Source organism: Coturnix japonica, chromosome 10 (genome assembly GCF_054131305.1).
Source record: "Coturnix japonica strain WE chromosome 10, WE-NBRP24, whole genome shotgun sequence".
Classification (NCBI taxonomy): Eukaryota; Metazoa; Chordata; class Aves; order Galliformes; family Phasianidae; genus Coturnix; species Coturnix japonica.
In genome coordinates, this window is record NC_140672.1 from 6,761,673 (window position 1) to 6,784,923 (window position 23,251).

Sequence of the window (23,251 nt, forward strand, 5' to 3'; positions counted from 1 at the left end):
CCAACTTTTTGCAGTGTTTCATCCTTCTTTTTAGTCAGTCTTGAAGCATGTACTCGCTTTCTCAGGAAGTAGTCTTTTCCGGATTTCTGTTCAACAGAGATGTGAACATGTGAAACAAGAGCATTGTTTAAACTTCATTTTAGTTCAACGTTATTTTAAGTTGACATTTTGAGCTTTACTACTGACACCTCTGTTCATTATGCTGATGATACCACAACGGCAAGTAATGTAGACAATTTTATACCCTTTAGGGAGTTGTCAAAATCTCAGCTATTTCAAGGCATACGTTTCTTACAGTTTCTTAATAAGGCAGTAGTTTCTTTAAAAGTAGCTCCCAAGCTGTGGAGTTGTTTCTTACATAAGCTGTTCTAATTACATAAAATAAACAAACATACAAAACAGAAGACAACAGATGGGAAAAATCTACTACTCATACTCTGACCATGCCAAGGATACTGCTATCACATGTGAACATCTGTTTTTAATAACTGCCATGCATATTAATGATATGAACCTTAGTTTAATACAAGGGCTTCACTTACAAAAGCACACGATAATACACTAAAGCTTCTCTTCCCAACTATTCAGTGTGCAATATCCTTCCCTCCAAATCATTACACAGTACAGCCATTACACGCTCTGGGGACAGACTGACTTGCCCTTTGGTTAGCTTATGGAATTTAATAGGAAGAGCTCATAAGCATGTAAGATTCCCATTCAGGTATACACATAAGGATAAGACACTGCTTCTTTCGTGTGACCACACAATTACAGGAAGTCCCAAGCTAGCTTCAAAACTAGAACAAAAACCAACCATTTTCTCGTCACTTGCAGAGGGTGAATTAAAAGCCATGACAGATTTTGTATTTTTCGTGTTCTCCCTTTTCACAAAATCCTGGGAAAATGTCAAGTTTCAGCCATGATTCTTTTGGAAAGAACAATTGATGTCACAAAAGTGAACACTTTAAACACCTTTGCTAATAGTAGGGAAGTATTTGCTAGTGGTAACTATTCCACTGTAAATCAAATAATAAATAAGCATTCAATTATAAAAACAGGACATTAAGATATCAGTATTAGACATCTCTTGATGTCTAAAAAGCTGATTTATGTCTACAGGTTTCAAAGAAAATACACAATGGAGTTAAGAGAAATTCCCTTCTCTTAAACCATTATCACTGAGCTTGGCTATTAGTTTTGTTCATTAAAGCAGTTCATTAATTAAATTCTTCAACTACTTTACTGAGGTAGAAATAGCATTTTTTAATGCTTGTTTTTAATGCTTTTTTTAATTGTAGAAAGACAAAAAGTAGTCAGAGCCACTTTATCAGGCTCTGCTAAGAATCTGAATGGAGTATCAGCACCCACTGTATTTCCAAGAATTAAGTTGGTTAATAAATACTTTGTTTTTAAAATATATGTAACTGCTATTTTATGAAAGTTAGCAATTAAAAACTTATATAGGAATGATTAACATCATCTGCTAACAAAACAATATCCAGAAATCCCGCAGAGGAAGAAAATAAGTTCAGTTTGCTGTGCCCGTTTCAGTGGCTCCATGGATTTTTTCCAAGTAACTTATCTAATCATGTGCCACTTCATAAGCATTAACATGAGGAGAGTTTTCAACAGCACCTGACAAAAATTCATCACACAATTGTTTCAACAGCTTTTATTCCTATCAAAGGCTATAAAAACAGGTGATCTGATCACCTTGAAAGGGATAAATAAATTAAAACTTGGGAATTGTTTAGAGAACATGAGATCTTTTCCTACTCATTCCTTATCAAAAGCAATACAATCACAACATTTTCAGATCTGAAGTTTCATACTAACCTCAGATTCATTTAATGAAGTAAGGCTCCTAGTACATGGACGTGACAAATAATTGTCTTCAGCTTTGCATCTTAATGGAATACTTTCTCCAGTTTTAGTTTTGCTTTGTTGTTTCCTAGGCTGTAAATATTTAAAAGGAGTAAAGATTAGGCTATGCATTAGACCTCCAAAATATCTCAAGTTTTCTAAAGTTACAGTGTAAAACCTCAAGCTCAGACGCCACATGAACACGTAAGCTGAAACACAGCACAAGTGTGGGAAGGTAGTAACATCTATTCATTGTGTGATCTTCAGATACACCCTACTGGGTCTCACTAACAGTCTCAGGCAGTATTCTGCCTCCAAAAGAGAGAAAGCGAGACATTATTTAGGGACAAAATCTGTAACGCTGGTCGTTTTGTCATCCATTCCCCCCATACTCTGCACGCTCACAGCTGCTATGTTAGAACCAAAGGCTAAACCTCTGCCTAATCTTCAGCATCCACATACGAATACATGGAAATCTGCATGGAAAAGTTCCATAATGTACACAGAGAGATGGTGTTCTAGTAAATAAAATATTTTTGAGAAGATGAGAGCTCATGTTTGAGTGGAAGACAAAAAGAACCAACAAGTACTCATCACTGAATATGTAGTAAGTTGTAATACAATATATTTTGATTCTTCTATTTTACTTATGTGCTTCAGCCTTCATTTCCCTTAAGATATAATAACCCGAGCTTTTATTTGTTCCCAAATCCTCGGTACTGTGAGAAAGTCGGCAGTTGTAGGGGAAGTTTTGCTATGAGAACATCTTTCTTCTCAGAGAAAGTGAATCCAAACATTCTCAAAAGAGCACAACTCATTTAGTCTTCTGTTTAGCTTCTGAAATTCTATGCTACGGCTTAGATTGGCTATCCTGATTAAAAGCTGGATGTTGAAATAAGAAATGCAACTTCCAGAGATCATCCCCCCTCTGCTTTTTGATGCTTCCCTTAATCTCTCTCCACGTCCCCTTCTGTCTTTTCAAGCCATTGTAGATACTACCTCAGAGAAAGCAAAGAAAGTAAGAAACCTGAGACAGAACTACTGTCTGAGTATTGAACCTAGCTTGGGATCCGGAAATGCTGTGAATTATCAGAAAAAGCTACAGATGTCCAGTATGATTGTAGGATCATAAGCATCAAACTGACATCTGCTTATCTGAACTACTGAAAAAATTGAAATTTTAGTAATTAACAGAAATTCTGTTTCTGAAGAACAAAAATAAAAGCTGGTGCTTTTTTTGGTTAGTTGCACATGATGTCAATACGACAGTGTTCAAGAACAGAACCACACCCAGAATACAAAGATCAGGTACAGGAGTCTTACAGAATTTATGGGTAGCTAATCAGGTAGGAGGAAAGGAGAGCTGACCTTGCTTGAATCCTTTAAGGCAGATTGTCTCAGTTCTGCTATTTCTGTCTCTTTTTGTATGACATTAGAAGCCAAAGTTTTGAGCTGTTTTTCCAAAGCTTCTACTAACAGATCTCTCTCCTCACGCCACTTTTGAAGATTACGGTCCTTTTCCTCCAGCTGGGCAACAAGTCTTTCCTAAAAGAAGAACAGATGAACAGTGAACATCACCTACTACACACTGAACTGTTCTAACACTTCGGTAGTTAGCACCGTTTTACAGTCTTAGTAAATGTATGATCTATGATATATGTTGTCGGTCCTCAGCAAATTGTTTCATTTCTTTGTTGCGAAGATTCTCAGCTTCTTTTATCTGATTTAGGAGCTCTTCTTTCTCCTCCAGCCACTTTTTTCTATCAGTTTGATACTTAGTCTCACTTTCCTGTTTCAAAGAAACCAAAAATGAAATAGTGAGTCATTAAGGAATAAAAGTCTTAAAAGCCAGGTCATCATTAAATAGACTTGTTTCTGCAAGATAACAGAAACATTAGCAGTTTTTACTACAGAATATTCCCAAAGGCAGGTATTGGATAATCATTAGTTCTTTTCCATTAAAAAATAATCATTTCCAGTATTTCTTATTCAGACTGCAGAGCCTCCATAAAACATCTCTTTTTCTTTATAAATGTTCACACAAGCTTTACAGAACTTACACCAAAAGTCAGTATAAGAAAAACTCTTTTAACTTAAAAACTTCTAACACTTTACGCTGCCTTGCAGCAGTTGCAGAAAAACTTGCAGCTCCTTTAGGGTTGAAAGACAAAGAAAAGCAACATAGTTTACACTGTAGGAGTAGTCTCCTTTCCTATCAAACCTACTGGCAGACATTCTCATATATAGGACAGAGCACCTGAGAAACTGCTTGGAAAAAATAAAAGTCTTTTAACCAAGGAAAATTAGTAGACCCGCAGCCCAACAAAAAAGGCTTCCTGGTGATAAAGTTAGATGATGATTTTGATAGCTTGTATTAGTTGCACAAGCAACTAACAGAAAACAGTTTTGACAAATACACCGTAAGTTACAATTTGCTTTGAGTTAGTATTCCTTTCTTGCAAACAACAATTGTATAAGTATACTCTGCTTATAGCACATTGACGTGGTATAGAATGAAGCAATGAATGTTCAACTTTCCCCTCTTCTTGAAAAAGTGAATTGGCTCTGTGCATTAAAAAAAATATCATGAATAAGCTTACTCAAGGTGAAGGAGGAAAGAAGCTCAGAACCATTCCACTAACAGAGTGGATGTAACCTATTGTATACTCACTTAGAAAACTCCCACTGCCAGCCCATTACTTTTATTTAAAAAAACAAACAAACAACAACAACAAAAAATAACATCAGATGGGATAAGACAACTAACTGTTCAGAGGCCAGCAAAAGAAGCACTGCTCATGGCAGCATAATGTAGGGAAGGCTAAACTTCCTATACTATGGGGGCATCAGTGATGCCATTCTTAACGTACCACAAAAAAGCTGCACCCGGTCCCTATTGCATGTTGCACTGCAGCTTTTACAGGAAGTTTCTGTAATCAATATAACAGTTTACTTTATCAAGTTACAACTTTGAAGTTAAGTTACCTCCAGCTCTTTTTGCAGCTTTATTAATTCTGTACTGTTTTCATTCAAATTTGCCTCATCACTTTCATTGTTCTTTTGCTGCCAGTCACTATTGCTCTGGTATTCCAGCTCACTGTATTTGTGTTTCCATGCAATCAGTTCTACTCAATACACAAAATGAGGTTAGATAGCATATCATTTCAAATATATATTTGAAATACCACACCAATGACTTTTTACTAAAGCCGCTTCGGTTTTATCTGCTACAGACATAAAGAAATAACAGAAGCCTTTAACTACAAGAGATTTGTTGTTTACTATGGAACGTTAATGCCTAAGTAACAGTCACATGAAAATGGAAGTGGCTTTCACAGTACGTCTAAACCCCTTTTGCATCCCTGCTCCCTTTCCCTGGAAAGATTACCTGAAGCTAATTTTTGGTTCTCTTCTAACTGAGCTTGAAGCATTTCATCTTGTTCAAACTGCATTTCCTCTTGTTCTTCTAATGTCATCCGCATAACTTCAATTGTTCTATCCCTTGCACACAGATCTGAAGGTTTGAAAATTTACAGATGAACTCCCTACTAGCTCCCATTATTCTCAAATCAAGATTCTCCCATGACCAAAAGCTCTTTTAAAAGAAATAGAGCATCTCCATTGAAATATTTACATACAAATACATGCAGATATGTTTCAAAATCGAAACACAGAAGACTCAAAGTCATTAGCAATGTGACAACATTTACACGGATATTCCACACACACACACACACACAAATAATGGCTGACCGTCACATAGTTGGTCATAGTCTTTGGAGATATCTTCCATCCTCTCAGTTTCCACCAGCTCCTATATTTCATGTTGAAAGAAAAGCATACACAGTAAAAACAAGCAGAATCTTTAAGACAGCCTAGAATTAATAAGCTTTTCATAAAGCATAAATAAGGACTCAAGCTGATAAAAAGAATTTATGGTAAGACATTTCAATTAACATATCATGATGTCACTCAACAAGATCAGGTTATATGCATGTATTATATATGTATTTACTATGCAGATTATTGTATTGAAAACAATCTGCCAGTGCTCTGTAGTGACTAATTATTTGAATATCTTTCATGGTCTACCACTAATTTCAGTTGGCCACTTTCATTTTGCTCCAATTTTTTTTTTTTTTTGACCTTTTTCCTGTTGCTTGGAAAACCTGCATCATTCATTTAATAAAAATTAAGAGCAAGAAAAATACCTGTTTAAGTTGTTGGATAGTATAGTCTTTATAATCCAGCTCATCCTTAAACTGGTTATTAATCCTTTCAAGTTCTTCCATCTTGTTCCTGAGGGATTCCTCCACAGAACGCATCGTGGACACCTGTAATGTAAGCACAGCTCACGGTTAATTAAAAGACTTCTGTAATCCAACCTGGCCAAATACTTCTTTGTTAAATAAAGAGGAATTCACAAACAAGTGCTGAGTAGGAAAACGACAGCAAGTGCAAGGTTACCAAGGAAGACATGAATTCATTTTTAAGCTTCAATTTTCCACCCCAAGCACACCCAATAAACTTTCAGACTAAGTTCCTGCAAAATGGGTTTTAAGATATCTTCTTGTTTAATAATTAAATTTTAACTATTAACATCACTGAAGCTGAAATTGAAGAAAAAAAATATACATGCTTATATTAAAGAGCCTCTGGAAATTAGTCTATTTCTCTTCAAGTAAATAGCATTCTTCTTCCCAGTTATCAGTGTTTTTTCACAAGACTTAGGTTTTAGGCTTTGGAGTTACCACGGATACCAATGGCAAGTCACCAGTAACGTAGAGATAATAACAAGTCCCCTCCAGAGGCAGATTAGCTATTCTCTTCACAAACCTTATTCCAGACTACCAACCAACTTTACTTTCCTCTGTTCATTATCTATGTGAAACCATGTTTTAACTTGTGGTCCCCTCTAGAGCTTCAATGGCAACTTTACCTAAGATTTGCTGCTAGCCACACTAGTGTGAAATTTCCAGCTTCATAGTTAAAGTTTGACAAGTTTTAACAGCAGAAAGCCAAGCATAATCTTACAGAAAAAAATAGCTCAGTTGACTACAAACCTCGCTTTGTACTTGCTGAATTTGTTTCTCGGCATCAGAATGTTTGTCTTTTAGATCTGCATACTCTTCTTCTTTCCTCTGCAAATCTTTTTTCAAATTCAGTACAAGGGCAGAACTCTCAGAAAGAATATTTTCTAGCCTTATGTTAAAAATAAAGAGACAAAGAACATTACTGTTACACGTCTCATGGAAACAGCAATTACAGCTTAATCCATGCCCTGCCTGTTGGTTTCTATTTGTAAATAGACTCTTAAATCTATCTAGAACAGTGACAAGATTTAAACAATTACTTCTGAATTTCAGCTTGCTTCTCATAATCAGATGCTGAAGCAATAAATTATTCAGATGCTATTCTGAGGGATGTACAACAAAACCACCAGAAATCCCCATATTATTCTTCATTTCCTTGCACACTCCTGTTTTCCCTTGGAACTCAAGTAGCATACCAAAGCATCCTAAAGTAGTAGTTTGGCCATTGATAAGCATGCAGATGCATTAAGTCGAAGAGATGTTCCCATTAACTATTTTAAACTCTAGTTCATTCTCAAAGGGCTCTAAGTTAACTCAGTGGTTACTTACGATTCTATACGTTGCACTTTCTCCATTTCACTCTTTTCCTTTTCCCGAAGAGAATGTTTCATCTGCTCCAAGCTGTTTTTCAGCTGCATAACTTCTTGAATCAGATTTGCTTCTTTGCTACTTAACTCTTCAAACATTTTGTCTGCATTTGCAGACTTCTCCTGCAGAGTTGCTGTAACTGTCTCCAGATTAACAATAATAGATTCTTTTTCTTTAAGTAATTCATTGAGTTTTGACACATTGTCTTCCATTGTCTTGGAAGCCTCCAGGCGATATTCAAGCTCTCTTATTTTTACCTCACATTTGGCAACTTCCTCCTGAAATTGTGCAATCACTCTCTGATCTTCTGCAGTCTTTTCTTCAAACGCCTGAGTTTTCTTTTCTATTTGCTCATGTAACTGATTCACAAGATCATCTTCCTGACTAGTGTGAGTTGTAATCTCACATAGCTTCATTACAAGTTGACGATTATTATTTTCAGCATTATTCAGTCCCGCCTTTAGGTTTTCATTGTCTTGAAGCAGTGCTTTGATGTGCTGACGTTTTTGTGAGGAAACATCAACAATACTTCTGCATACTTCCCAAATCGTTTCAAGACTATAGTTAAAGGAGAGGTCCTGCACAAGATCTGAGATGGAAGAAGTCTGTGACTGAATGCATGCAGAACTAATTTGAGATGTCCCTGGCTCATCTTTTTCACAGTCTGAGGAATCCTTTACACTGACAAAGTCAGTACCGATGGCGTGAAACTCTAAGTGACATTTGTATAATTCATCTAATTTGGTCCACATTTCTTTTACTTGTGATGCTTTATCAATTATATATTCTTTGGCAACTTCTATGTTGTTAGTTAGTTGGGCATTTTTGTTTTCAAGTGTCATATTTATAGATTTCTGTTCATCCAGTTCAGAAGCAATTTCCCGATAGTCAGCTTGACCCTGCAGAATTTGTTCACGGAGGACATCAGCTGTTTCTTCAGAAAAAGAAAGCTGAATACGCAGGCTTGTTACCTGCTTACTGAAATCTTCTTTTTTATTTTTTTCTCTTCTGCATTGTTCTTCAAGCACAGTTAAATGATGTTCCAAGATTTCAGTTCTTTCCCTCAGTGCTAGTACTTCCTTTCGGTACGCGGAGCACTTTTGTTTCATGTGTTCAATTTTCTTTTGCTCTACAGTGTTCTTTTTCTTTCTCTCATTTACAACTACTGTAAAACAAACAAAAAAAAAAAAAAAGGGAAAAGGAATGTAGCTCAGATTGATTAAAATCATTATTACATAGCAGTTCACAACACCAAGTAGCAACTTCTAAGTGAAACACTGTCGTAATATGCAAGCCATGCCCTCTCATCACATAGTATTTGATACTAGTGAAGGAATTAAAGTCCTCTGAACACGTAATCAGGTGCCTCAGATTTCTATACAGAATTAACAGCAAAAGGTTTTCAGTCTGGAAGAACACTTTTACCATGGCACTACTCAAACCTTCCACTCCACACCAGTAGAAAATCTTATTAGATTTAAGAAACATGGGAATGAGATAGATAATTCACAGCTATATTCTTTCTATCTTCCGTGCTTCAGCAATCCCTATAAGGCAGCCAGGAATCACTCCATCAACATCTAAATGGTAGATAAACAGTTCTCTAAGAAATTTCATTCCAACTCACAGTCCTCTTACTTTCAAAAGAAAGATAAAACTCTGGACAAGTTGATCACTTAAGTGTTGATATCTGTCTCTCTTATTCAGTTGATCTCTAAACAAAATATGAGGATTCCTACTTCTGTCCACACTTACTCTTTTGCATATAAAGTTCACTCATAAAGTTGTACAAATTTGCAGATTCAAGTTTCCATAAATATTCCATTAGCTTGGGGCTGTTTTTTTCTTTAACTGGTGAGCAATTAGCTAAAATCACATGCATTTTCTTTCTATCAAAAGCAACTTCTGCTGTATTTCATCACTGCTTTAGAATCCAGTTATGTCCATTCCATAATATGCATACTTTAAGTATTAGAAAAAATAAATATAAGTCAAGACTTACTAGGGATTGTGTCACCACAACAATATATTCCATGGTGATTCTTGTACAGTCCTTTTATTACTACAACTACAGAAATGCAGAATTTTATAGCGCCCACGTTCAGCCTGCATTACATACAGATTCACATGTACTGCATGGAAACAGCCTCTTAACTCATCTAAGGAGTTTTATATACAGCCCTCAACTGATTTAAAAGTCATACTGAAGAAACAGCAGTGGCATATTCCACCCCAAACCAGGTTTGGGTTTTGATTGCTGCTCCCAGCAACACTAGTGAGGGGAATATGATTTATAAGTAATCTAAACACTTTATGCTGAAAACAACAAGCAAGCACTAAAGCAAGATAAATAAGACTAGGGAGAAGATGTGTAATGTTCAGTCTAGAAGCTCCTTACACAGGAAGTAGGGAAAAAGCATTATTACAGAGCATAGGAAACAAGACCTAAAAGCTCAGAGAATGGTGTAAATACCCTGAACTTGAAGCTGAGATAACCTAGCATCTCCTAAAACACTTTTGCTCGTGCTACTTATATAACTAATTCTACAAAAGAACCAGCACAACATACCTGTGCTCATTGTTCTACTGTGTATATTTAACATAGCTAAAGAATATATATTAAGCGGTTTTTGAAATTGGACGCTATTAATACTCACAAATAGAAGAAAATTTTAACATGATTGAATACTCAGTACTTCTTAACAGAAAACTTCATGCTGACATTGTGACTATCAGCTACCCATTTTAATTCCTATGTGGAGCATTGCTGTCATTAATTTTTAAATGAGAGCTTTGTTCATATGATTAGAACAAACCCACTACTATTTGGAGTATGGAGGAGTCCACATCCCTCCCTCAGTCTCTGGTAAGATGCGTATATGTGATGCCATTCAGTGGTCACATTAGGATTCAATATTTATGCCAAATAAAGGCAGCAGGGACAAATCATCCAAGAACAGCATCTCATCCAAAGAAGGCCTTGACTTTCTCCCTTGCACATATTTTGCAAGAGGAATACAAGAAAGGAAGGGAATACAGCTAAGTTTTAGATTTTCCCTTCTATATTGTATATGCCTTTCGTAATTCTAGGAACACTGATGCTCAGCTGTGCCCAGAAGTGAAGTTAAATGCATCAGAGCTTATCCAAACCATTTTGCTCAAATATTGCCCATGAGCGAGCAATTGGCAGGTCGTCAACAATTTTGATAGTTGCTTCAGGAAAAACAAAACAAACAAACAAAAAAAAGCACTTGAGCAGCTGATGCTACTCAGAAGATCAGCAACAGCAGTTGAAACAATCCTAAAGAAACTGCTTTAAAACTATTACCAAATCTGCAAGTGCATCAACAGATGAGGAAAAAGCAGCAAAAAGGAAAAAAATAGTGCAAAAATCTTTTATTCTTAAGCATTCAAAAATGAACAGCATAGGACCTTCTGAAAAAGGGATATTTACATAACAGTTACTTCTATTTACAGTTTAACACAGTGGCTTTTCTCCTTATACCATAAGGTACGCGCTTCACAGCCTTTTGCTTCCTATCCGGAATAGGAAGCAATTTATTGTTTTGGAAGACACCCTGTTCAACGATGGAAGAAACTGTACCTTTCTTTGGAGGTGGCTCTTCCACAGTAGGCTTATCTTCATCAGTACTGCGCTTTCTTCCCACTTCCAACTCAGTTTTCTCTTGTTTCAGTGCTTTAACTGAAAGCACTGAAAATTGGCTGCTTTCAGTTCCTTTATTAGTGTTCTCTTCTGCCGGTTCTGCTTTAATGGTAGTTAAATGGTAGGTAGTCTTTTCCTGTATTGATATAAGATCAGTTACATTGAAGCTTAACAAAAGGAGCACTTAAGTCTCAGTAATCTTCTGTAGGCAAATATTTACACAAAACCATACAGCTAAAATATTTACCCGGTGACTCTATAGACATCAGTTACAAATCTCAATAGCAGACAGAACAAGTACACCTTCAGATAATGACAAGTGCAATACTCGGTAGAGTATACAAGGGAAAGCAAGAGCCTAGCAGGTTACAAAGTAAAAGACTTGCACACAATCAAGAGTTTACCAGTTTATCAAAGAATTTCCTGTTTCCAAGAAGTCAACAAAATTACAAACATGGTCAAAGAGCAAATGGTCAGCTCTCATACAAGTTCATCACATCACACTTCTGCTAAGCTGCTAAAATCACTTTCATCGTGACAGATATAATCCAACCTTAAAGCTTAGTCAGCTCTGTCACGCATATTTTAGATTGTGTCCTTGACCACAAGTGAAGCTTCCTTACTTACAAGATGACGATTGTTAAGCCATGCTGGCACTGCCAAGGACTGATTATTCATCTTTAGTAACTTATGAAAAGAAAAGCCTCAGAAGTGTTCAGGCCACACAATCTCACAGATAGAGTTGGAGCCTTGTTCTTGGAAGAAGTAATAGGTGAGGACATGACTACTCATCACAGTCAGCTTTAATACCATGGAAATACTAAGTTGCAGTGATGCAGACAGTCAAAGACTAAGAAGGGTCAAGTTGCTAAGCTTACAAGGTTAGAGATCTGAGTGACAGAATTAACTATAAATGTTTTCAGAGCTACTTCAGGCTACCAAACATCAAAAAATGAACAAAAACCACCAGAAGTGGTATGCACACATACTTAATCAAGCTAGTCTTCACATATTCAGTAGCTCGCGGTACATTAGTCAGGATAAAGTTTTATGGACTGCATAGAACGTGGAGATATCCTGACCGTTCATACTCGTACTTCCAACTCTACTCAACATACTTTTACTGTTGCTCTTCCTCTGATGTAGGAGTGTGAGGCAGGAGTTAGTGGAACACACTGATATTTTTGTTGTTTGTGTTAACAACAACTACCTTCAGATAAATTTGAATTGTTTACAATTTCAAGCGAGTACCAGCTACATACAGAAAATCAGTTTTCCAAAAATGTGTTGATTACAAGCATAGAATTAGTGTTTTCCTTTTTTTGTATAAGGATACGGAGGTGTGTAAAACTCACATAATCTTTTACTTTTTCTTCTAAATGAGATTTTAAGTCTTGTAGCTCTGTAATAATGTCATCTTTCTGCACCACGATGTCCATTAGCTCTCGAATCCTTTCATTTTGTGCATTCATTTTCTTGGAAATAAAAAATAAAAAAAATTCAGTCGTTTCTAATGTAGTGTTAAGTAGCTGAATTACACAATGCATTAAAGGCAAATTCAGTTAAGCTAAGCTTGGTAAGAAATCTATTAATGGAGCCTACTGGAATAGCATTTTAAGCTACCACAAGTTGGTATTAAAACAATTTTACACAACATCTTCTTGATAAAGTTACCTCAGTTGCTTCTTTAAGTTGCTCAACAGACTCATCCAATTTAATCATCTGCATTTCAAAGTCTGTAACACACAGAAAAGGTTGTATTACATAAGTAGCCAATAGATAGTTTATTAAGTAATCAATTTTTCCAGATATTCTAACGTTTAGGTAGCTTTTGAACAGATTAATTAATTTGTATGTGGTCTTCACTTATTGGGAGTGATTCAAAAGTTTTCTATATTTCTTGGAACGAAAGCATTGCATCAACAAGACATAAAGAAGAGTAGAGATTACAATATAAAAGTAAAAATCAAGATATAGACATTTAACCCCATACTTACGAAAGCGTAAAGCTGCTAGTTGCAGTTTAAAGGAAAGGGGGAAAAAAAGAAAAGAAATAACCAAAAACCGTGGAATTGCTGAACCTGAATATACACAAGGAACAAACTATCACTTATCTACCGGCTATGGTTCCAAAGGTAGAACATCTCCTCTAATTCCTACTCAAACTGGTTATTTCTCTTTTAGATTAATGAACTATTTCTGTCTTCTACCTTTCACATCGCATAACTCACCTTTGTTCTTCTGCATCAGCTCTTCTTCAGTTTTAAGTAGTTTGGTGTTTTTTTCTGTTAGCTCTTCTTTGGTCTCCATCAGTTCAAAGTTAGTTTTCTCCAGCTGCTTTTCAAACCAGCCAATATCTTCCTTCGGGTCCTCCAGGGATACAATGGAACTATGTGCTGCCTCAGCTTGCTCTTTAATATCCATGACATCATAATGCACAGAATCAAGAATGCCCTCAGGATCAACACAGGTGTCAGGCACTATGCTATGTTCTCCACCCTGAAACGTAATTTATAATCAGTTAAAACTGGTGAATAGCTGACTACATAATAGCTGTTATTTCTACAGATAGTCTGGATAGCCACTATGAAGACAGCCATACAAGAAGTTTTTAATTTCAGCTTCAAAACCCACCTCACAAATTCACATACAACATGACAGTGATTCGTATGGGGGGAAGATAAGTGGCATTCTAGTAACAGCTAATATATTTTATAGTATTTGATGTTTGGTCACTACTTAAACCAGTTTTCAAGAAATTACAAAGGAGTTATTGCAGACTCCAATCCTGCTTTTAACCTCAAGAGTTTCTCTAGGCCAACAATGTACAAGAACTGCCACTTCATGCAGCCATAGATTTCTGCTTTTTTTATGTTTTGAGTTTCCAGTTGCATTCAGTGCAACTGATCATCATCTTTTCAGTTCTTTGTCCTGCAGCGCCACATCATCCTCATAGGCTGCTCCCTCTACTTTCACACTTAACCTCTTTCAGATAAGGCCACAATCCAAGGGCACACATCCATCAATTGTGCTTCAAACACAAACTCTCAGCACTTCAAAGTTCTCCATCAAGACTGTAGCACTGATCTGACAGCTTAACTTCTTCAGTGTTATATCATAGCACTCACTCCTACCCATTCCGCTTAACCCCCACTTTCCCACTGAAGCATCTGATGGCCATAACACAGCTTTTCAAACTCTTTACTGCTCCACTTCTTTTGTCAACACTTGAACTGGACAATATTCAAAATTACAACAGCAGCAACATATGGGGTAGCTGGATTTGCTTTCCTACATGGGATCATATTTTGAGAAGAGAGAAAAATTAAGTAAATAGCATAAAATCTCCTCCAGATGTAACAAGTTGCTTCTTGTTAGGTTGAATACTTTTTAGGAATGAGATTCTCAGAAGATGCTTCTGCCCTCACACCCCAAAGAAACACAAAGACCCCAGTAGAGATTTTTAGAAAACTCTGTAGGAAAATTAAGCTCAACTAAAACACTAAATTAAAAAACCTGACTGCTGTATGGAGACAAACACCCAGATTCACTACAGATACTACACAAATAGATTCATATTCTTAGAAGAACAGAATTTTTTCTTTAAATGCAAATCATAAGTACTGATCAACAAAATAGACTACAACATACTCACTTTTTGTGCAATAGCTGAGAATCTTAGCACATTGAGTGTTTCTTCATAGGTTGAAGCACACTGGCTGATGTTTGCTAACATGTGTATCTTCCCTTTTCCACTGAAGAATCCCTGAAGAAAGTGTGTTAACTTACTTTCACTAAACGGTATGTACTGCTGCACCCTTTGAAGACAAAAACCACAACAAATCCCATTAGCAGAAGTTAACAGCTTCATTTCAATGTGAGAGCTATCCAAGTGGAAGACAACACATTAATAACTGCACTAGTCTTTAAATCATTTTGAGTTGTGGGTTGTTTTGAATTTAATCTTTTTGCTAGTTTGCAGACAGGTTGTATGATTGTTCCAGCTACTGTGCAGCCATTATCTTCTTAGACAACCCACGAGAACATTTAAAACAAAAAGTACATTCAACATCCAGCCTAAGATAGGTCATACAGCCTCACGTTAGCTTAAATTCTCTCTCACCTTTCTCTTTCCCTTACCACATCTGGCAAACTGACCTATCTACTTCTAAGAAAACAGTACCCAACAAAATCAGAGATAACCACTCTCTCAGTATATTGTCTCTAGGAAAGGACAATAGTAAATACTTTGGAAATAAAGAAGCATATACTTATCACAACATCTCTGGTGTTTCCTAAACCAAGGTTAAGCCACTGAATCAAACAGCTGGTGATGTACAGAAAATTAGGAGAGAACTCTTAAAGCGTGACTAAACACACTGTTCTCTAGTGAGGTTACCTGCTGGACTCTCTACAGCTACTGAATTCTGCAAACAGAGCTAAAAGCTTCAAATAGCTACGCTCCTGTCACAACACACGTGACCCATAAGTAGCTTAAGTGCAGGAGTGGTAAATGAGTTCTTATTTTAAAGAAAATGACTATCAAAGTCATCACTACATTTCCCCCATATTGTTAAAATTTCAAGTGATCAGGACCAACAAATAAAACAGATCTGAATAAATCAAAGCACTTTAAGCAGCAGCTAATTTTAAGGAATCCTTCTTCCCTAGAAAGGACAGACAGATAAGAGACTAATCCAGTAGCAAGGCCTATTTTCATCTACTTTTAAGCATAACAGAATTTGAATAGGCTACCAGGCACAGTGTGGCATTTCATGAACACAGAGCTCACCTAATCTTTGGGACAGAAAGACACCTTCAAATGAGAATCAGCAGAGAATTCTGCAATTATATCCAGCTGTGACTGTAAATAAATACTACATTGTTTAAAATACAGAAAGCTCTGTCTGCACTCATTTAGAGCACAACCTCAGACAGAAGTAGCAAGCAGGCTTTCTTCTCTCTGAATTTGGTTAGCTAGATCAGAAAGAATGATGAAGATGCATCAAGGTTTGGAAAAATATATATATATATATATATGTATATATGTAATTATATATATCTATATGTATATATGTAATTATATATATCTATATATTATTTTTCTTTTCCAAATTATATATATATATATATATATTCTGACCATGTCTCTTGGCTAGGACAAAGCACAGCAATATCCCTGAGGAAAACTGTTACAGCAGAACTAAATGATAAATGCAACTAACTAACAAAGGAGGAAAAGGTCTAACACTTCACACATTTAAAGTGAAAATAGTGAAAACAAATTTTATAATCTGCCCCAGGACTTGTTTGAGAAGGCAAGGCCAGAAAAAAAAAAAACAAAAAACCACAACGCTAATTTGCTTAAGTCTATGATAACACATTCAGAAATTTAGAACTGGAATGGTTTTATTTGAAAAAACAAACAAACAAACAAACAAAAAACAACAACAAAAAGAAGGCAAGTTTATAGATCACTTTCTTAGATCATTAAGTCTTCACACATCTGCAGAAGCCTACAGATAGTTTTCACTCACAACATAGTTTCGTACTCTGCATTTTAAACAATAGTTTAAACATTGTACATGATATCTGAAATCTACAACTAGTTTACAGTTTGTACAAGGACTTACTTTGACTGCTGACTGATCTTGAGTGCACTAATACACTTGCTTAGAGTTAGGAGAGATGCATTGATATTTCCACTCTCTTTCAGTCTGTCACCTTCATTGCACGTCTTGGTATTCCTTTCTGAACCAGCAAGATCACACAGTGATAATCTGAAGGCAGATAAGGAAAATTAAGTTTTCTTGCCTTTGAATGTACGTTGATTATTTATCATTTCCAACACAACCACTCCTCCTAGAGGAACAATTTCTTGAACCCTTTCATGCTTTTTAATGTTGCTTTCCTAGTGAAGTTGCACACTACTTCCTGCCAAACTCTTTTCCAACACAGCTTCCATTTTTCTGCCATATTCTTCCTTCTGAGGATTTACATTAGTTCAGAAGTTGAGTGAGAAGGATAAAGGAACACTGTGTGGAACAGTGGGCACAAGATATAGAACAGCATTACAACTTGATGGTTTAGTACTGCATAATGACAGGAAATGGGGAACCACCACTCATACAGGAGGCTGTATCAGGGAACCTAGTGTCCGTAGCCCAATATCAATACATCAATACTGAAAGTAACTGACAATTTCATCCTAAAAGAAGAAGGGAACTCTGCTCTGAACTTACTCATTGACTCGTGTCACTCGTGGCATTTCAAGGTCTTCAATTCTTAGTACCTTAATTGTAAATATACTGTGGCTAAAAGGAGAAATGAAGCAAGGTCAATAGCCAGAAATACACACATTTTCTAAAATCTGTAACATCTGTTCAAAACACTGCTGGATTTATTCCAGATTCAATTAACAATAATTCTACTAGATGCATTAAACCTTTTAAAGAGACATTCCGTCTTGGTTTATTTTGCTTTTCTTCCCCCTCATGAACCACCATTACTTACATGGAAGAAGGCTTAGTTATTTTGTTGAGAGTTTTTGATAAAACACTTAGCTTTTGTATGCACTTATCTGCTTGAAGGACTAATCCTTCTAGTTCAAAGCACTAGAATCACAAACTGTCACAAAATATCACATGGAACACTAGATATCAAGCCTTTTTAAAGCCTCTTCCCCGAAAAAAAGCCATAAACAATATTTTCATTCATCCCTCTTCCCCACACTATGTTACACCCAATGTTAGTGAAAGTTTCCCACCTTCAGCTGGAGCAAGTATTTAGCTTTGTGCTTGCAAAACTCTGGTGTTTCTGTCCCAGTTTAAAAAGTCTGAAAGCTTCTTTAGAATCAGAAATCTGAACCCACTGCAAACCTTTCAAAAGAAGGAAAAGTGATTTTTGCAAGCTTCGCTAGCAAAAGAGAAAGTGAACAAGAAATAAGGTATACAAACTAAGAACATTTAGTTAAGACAATAAAATACTTCATTAACTCTGCCTCAAACATACGACAAGCTGATGGCAGATAAGACTAAGATTCTTCCTCCCACAGAAAAGGGCAAGGTATAGTATAGCACAACAGTTTATCCTACCAGTATTCTAAAGTATGTTCCATCCAAATTAAGCAAGCAGCCTTAGTACTGAAAGTACAAAAGCTAAGTTCTTAAACTACAGAAGCCGAAAGTTTGTATTCATTGGTGCAGAAGTCAATCTGAGAAGGTTTTTGTTTTAGCTTGTAGTTTTTATTGGGGATGGGTTATCTGGATTTTGTCTGCATTATAACGACTGTATGGCTCTCATTTTCAAGGATGATGAAGGCAGTGGAGTTCACACAGGCTTTATGGGCAAAGTACAGGAATAAGGAGAATACTGTTGAAGATGCAGATACGTACATGTAGCTTGTTGCCTTCAAGCAGACACTTCTAGAGCTACACTGAACACATTTAAGAGTTTTCTATCTCAGAAGAAACATGTTACACTATTCCATGTCAAGCTTGGCAGTTTGCAAAGTATTCTAGTTACCTTTTACGTAAGAATATCCCTCGATGTCTTGAGCAAGGCAAAGTGTCCTTTTTTTTCTGTCATTTGATAAAGGAGCCAATAAATTATAAAAACATTCATTGTAAATCTCAAAAAATGAAACCCAGAGAACTTCACAAAATCATCTATAGATAATCTGCTAAGTTGGTCTGATCCTTCTGAGAGATTTTCTGCACCTGCAAAGTAGAAAATATTACAAGTCAATGTAGAGACAGTAAAACTAGCTGCATTTAAAAATAAGTAATAGTTAAGCTTACAGCTTAAAACTTTTCTTAGAACATAAACACAGAGAATCCCCACCTCTCATACAAACACCAAGTATCTGGAAGTCAAGACGCTTGCCCTACACATTTGCAAAGACACGCCTGCTATAAAGCTTGCTTTTTCACTTCCAAAACCCAATCTAACATCTATAGTTGGGTTAGAAATATTCAGAACTCTTCAGTCTTTACAATATAGAGAACTGAACTAGTAAGGACACTTCGTTCTGACTTTTTAGGGAAAAAGAGTATTTAGTGAGTTCTTAAGTGCCCTAAAGGCCTGTCGGAAAACCACTAGGGATCTTATCAGAAATCATACTCTTTTTCTTTGTTTTACTTTCACCTCATAAAACCAGGTTATGATAGATGTCCCAGTAGTGCCCTAGCCATTTTATTCCTTCTGTTTTCTGCCCAGATGTCCTGCCCATTATTCCGTTCTGTTACAAATAAAAGCTAAATAATCCTTTTATTATCAGCATTAGCCAAAAAAGCCAGTCGTTGACCTTACAGAAGCTTTTCTAATTGCTACTGTTTAATATAAAACATACCCTTAGAATCAGATGGGGATTTGTCATTAGTGCTGTTGTGATGGTCTACCTACGAAAGAAAACAGAGACTTTAGGATTTATTATTGATGTACAGCACCAATACACCACTGGTTGCTTTTATTTATTTATTTATTTATTTATTTTAAAAGCAGCTGTATTGCTCTACCAGAAAACAATACAGTATAGTTCCAAGGTGCCAACACAAAAATCCTGGCTACACATTTTGACTGGTTTCACCTTACTACTCATTTCTGACAATTCCTTTACTATAAGATCTGATGCATTTCAGCTTCCTGATTCAGAAAGAAAAAGAACAAATAGGGAGAGAATCCCCAACAGGAAAAGGAGTTATTTAATAAGATGATTTTCAATAGCCCATTTATAATCTGCATTATACCCTTCATGAATCTTGGACTCCTGAAATATTTTTCTTATTGGGATTTTCTTAATTCAGGACTTCCATATCCTATGGCTTATTAGGTCAACTCTCAGAAAAGGAAGTTAAGGTAGAATACTTGATCACTTAATGTAGATAAGCAGCTTATTATTTCTTAACTCAGGCTATCAAAGTGTTACACAAATGAAGTTATGACTAAATTTTGTAAATATAATATTTTTAAGTAGTTTGGTCATAGAAAATACAGAATAGCTCCCAACATGTAGATCTCATGATGTTCATAGATGTATACTCAGTTCCCAGGCTTCAGGTTGTGTTGCTTTTTTATAGAGCACAAAAGTAGAAAGAAATTCTCATCTACTGAAGAGGAGGAATCTCACCTACCAGATACAGTATGCTTAGAAGTAAAACTTTTAACATAGAAGTTTTCATCTACATGACACTCACCCAGATCTGGCTTTGTATAGTCAGCAAAGCTTGTACCTACTTAGCTTATAAGGTCAAGTATTTTACCTAGGAACACGGGTCTTGAAACTAGAGGAGGCACCTATATCGCACGATCACATCTTAACTCTCTAATGGAGTAGGATGAGATCAGCATATAGCTGTTCACTGCATTTTCTTTCCACATACTCACTAAACCTAGAACAGTTTTACACATCTTTGGTTCATGTAGAAGACAGGTGTTGTTTTTCCCCGAAATACTTAAATATCATTGGAGCCAGACTTCATACTCAGCTGTGCTCTTGAAATAATTCAGAAGGAATTTTACTGCCACCTGCCTTTCACACTGTGAAGTCCGCACTTAACCAACTCATCAGTAAGATCAAGTTAACATACTCCACAACTAAAATACCCCAGTGCGGTGTAGCACACCACTAATAAGATGCTTCATTCTTTTTCAGCAGGAACAGAAAGACAAATAGAAAACTGTGTGTAAATACAGAACCCTCTTTCATTACAGAATGGAAAGGATAACACTGAACTATCACAAGATGCATGTACTCATCATTTCTTTATAAAGTAGTTTCCTACCTCTTTTGTCAGACGAAGCAACGAATTTTTAAGAGCAATTTCTTCTCTCACTTTGTCATTAGTCAGTTTTACGTAATCTCTCCACCGAATAGGTTTCAGATCCATTTTTGTGTATAGCCTTCCTCCAACAGTTTTAAACAACATATCCATCGTCCTTGGCAAAATACCAACATCATCTTCTGTCCCTGTAAGCAATACACAAAAGAAGGGCCAGGTTACTATTGTAAGCAACATATAAACATAAATGAAGACAAAGATAACTGATTCTAATCTCAAAGTATACACAAAGAATTTAGAGGCCAGTTACAGTCTGAAGCAATGTTTGCAGTGTTACTAGACTGTTCCCTGAAAAATACTGGCTTTAAGCAACAGCTCACATCCCATTCCTTAGACATTACAGGGCATCACTTTAAAACAGCCAGAATATTCTGCATAAGCTTAGCCTTAAGAAGAAAAAATAACCCACAGCAAACTCCCACATTTAACAGACGTGCAGATTTTCAACTGCTTACCAGGCTCCCTTCCTGCTCTGAAACAACCCTGAAATAACAACCAGAGTGATGTCTCTGCTACAACATTCCGTTCGTCCCACAAACCCTATTTAGAAATATCTACAAGTCTCATAAAAACTGTTAAAGTAACTCAGCTCATTTCCCATTGCCTTTTCTTGGAGCACACAACTACCTCCACATCTTGCCTACTTCACGCCTTAGTTTTTCCACTGTCACTAAATACCAAGCAAGCTTCAGTGTTTTAAAGTCAGTCATGAACACAAGAGAGGACAATACGCAGAAGAATTTCTATAGTGCTGTATGGAAGGTGCATAGAAAGATAATTTTTGAACATACTACCCTGTTGATTCTTAATATTTAAGTCCTAAAAAGGTATTACTATGGAAAAGTCTTCAGCTCCACGCATATAAAACTATTGGAAATACATAGTAACAGAACACTAAATAACAGAAATAAGGGGAATTTGTTTCCTGTGAACCCAATCGTTTCATTTGTTATGACAATATTAAACATAAAAAACAACTGCTCCCAGCCAGAAAGGAGATTGATGTATTATTTCTGTACTACTAAAGCTCAGGGAACACAGTCTTCTATGCTGCTGTTATTACTAAAATCAGAAATTTGAAAAAAGATTGAAATACCTTGATCAAATGTTTCAGAATGTTTAATTTCTGCCTACAATAAATCAAACAAACTCAGACATACTTTGCCTTCAAATAAAGAACAGCATTTAAGATGCACGCACTTATAGTAGGAACAAAAACCAAAGTTATTGTAGTGTATGCTGTCTTACACACTTGTAAATTTAGTAATATTTGTTATGGAAGAAGACGACTTTTCAAGGCTACTAGTATTCAAAAGAAGGCAACGTACAAGGCCTGTTGAGTAACTAGGTAAGAAGTCATAACATCTCTCTCTTCTAGAAGTAGTTCTCACTTTAAGAAATTAATTCAAGGAAAAAGCATTTCTGCTCATACCTTGGAATGTGTAAGTTTTCCCAGCATTTGTAACGCCATACGTAAAAACAAGGCAATTACATCCTTCTAAGAACTCTTTCACTGGTTGCTTCACAGTACCTTCAAAGAATTCTTCTTGAGTTGCTTCAGGTCCAAACACCTGAATGTTACCAAGAAGCTGGTTAATCTCTTTATTTTGTTTAAGCAATATTTAGGTACTTGTAAGGAGTCAGATACACGTTGATAATTCTAAAGACAGTTAAGAAAATCTTGTTTGCTTTATATGAAGTAACAGAAGACAAGCAACTTTTTCCATAAATAACTTAAAATCATTTAAAGACAATTAATTTACCTGTGAAAAGGTGAACTTCTGTGTTGCCTGTCCTAAAGTTTTATCGCTCATTCTTCCCAATGAGCTCTTAGGGGACTTCAGTATAATGCTTGTTGAGTCCTCAAGTGAAACACATCCCTATTACAAGGAAGCACAAGTAATGCAGGCATGAAAAAAGTTTTAAAAGGTCATCTTACAGGAAAGAAAACATATATACTTTAAGGGTTGTTTTTTTGTTTATGATTAAATAAATGCCTTACCTGTGACCCATTTGCTCTCTCCCATGCCGTAAAGGGTTTAATACGCAGGCAAACTTGTATGCGTCCCCTAGGCTCCAAACTAGACCTCTAAAATTAAAGAGCTGGAAGTTAGAAATCTGACTAGATCCTCTGTTTGATGATTAGCACATTAAAGCAGCATTATTTTCATCATCCTATTGTAACAGACTCATTTGTTAACACA

The 23,251-nt window shown here is 36.1% G+C and overlaps 1 pseudogene across 1 annotated transcript in view; it reads right to left on the bottom strand.

The window, feature by feature from the left end:
• The window catches only part of LOC146759190 (uncharacterized), a 27,166-nt pseudogene continuing 3,915 nt past the window's right edge, over window positions 1–23,251 (bottom strand). Inside the window, exons 3-24 of the transcript XR_014932184.1 lie at window positions 23,050–23,136; window positions 22,811–22,927; window positions 22,480–22,618; window positions 20,991–21,175; window positions 19,559–19,607; window positions 18,733–18,926; window positions 17,975–18,086; window positions 17,451–17,522; window positions 16,842–16,988; window positions 14,864–15,026; window positions 13,440–13,707; window positions 12,883–12,944; window positions 12,564–12,683; window positions 11,156–11,344; window positions 6,075–6,191; window positions 5,617–5,677; window positions 5,252–5,377; window positions 4,849–4,988; window positions 3,232–3,652; window positions 1,837–1,956; window positions 815–895; window positions 1–86 (exon numbers count right to left, since the gene is read on the bottom strand). The product of XR_014932184.1 is annotated as an uncharacterized LOC146759190 (transcript). The remainder of the gene's footprint in view (window positions 87–814; window positions 896–1,836; window positions 1,957–3,231; window positions 3,653–4,848; window positions 4,989–5,251; window positions 5,378–5,616; window positions 5,678–6,074; window positions 6,192–11,155; window positions 11,345–12,563; window positions 12,684–12,882; window positions 12,945–13,439; window positions 13,708–14,863; window positions 15,027–16,841; window positions 16,989–17,450; window positions 17,523–17,974; window positions 18,087–18,732; window positions 18,927–19,558; window positions 19,608–20,990; window positions 21,176–22,479; window positions 22,619–22,810; window positions 22,928–23,049; window positions 23,137–23,251) is intronic.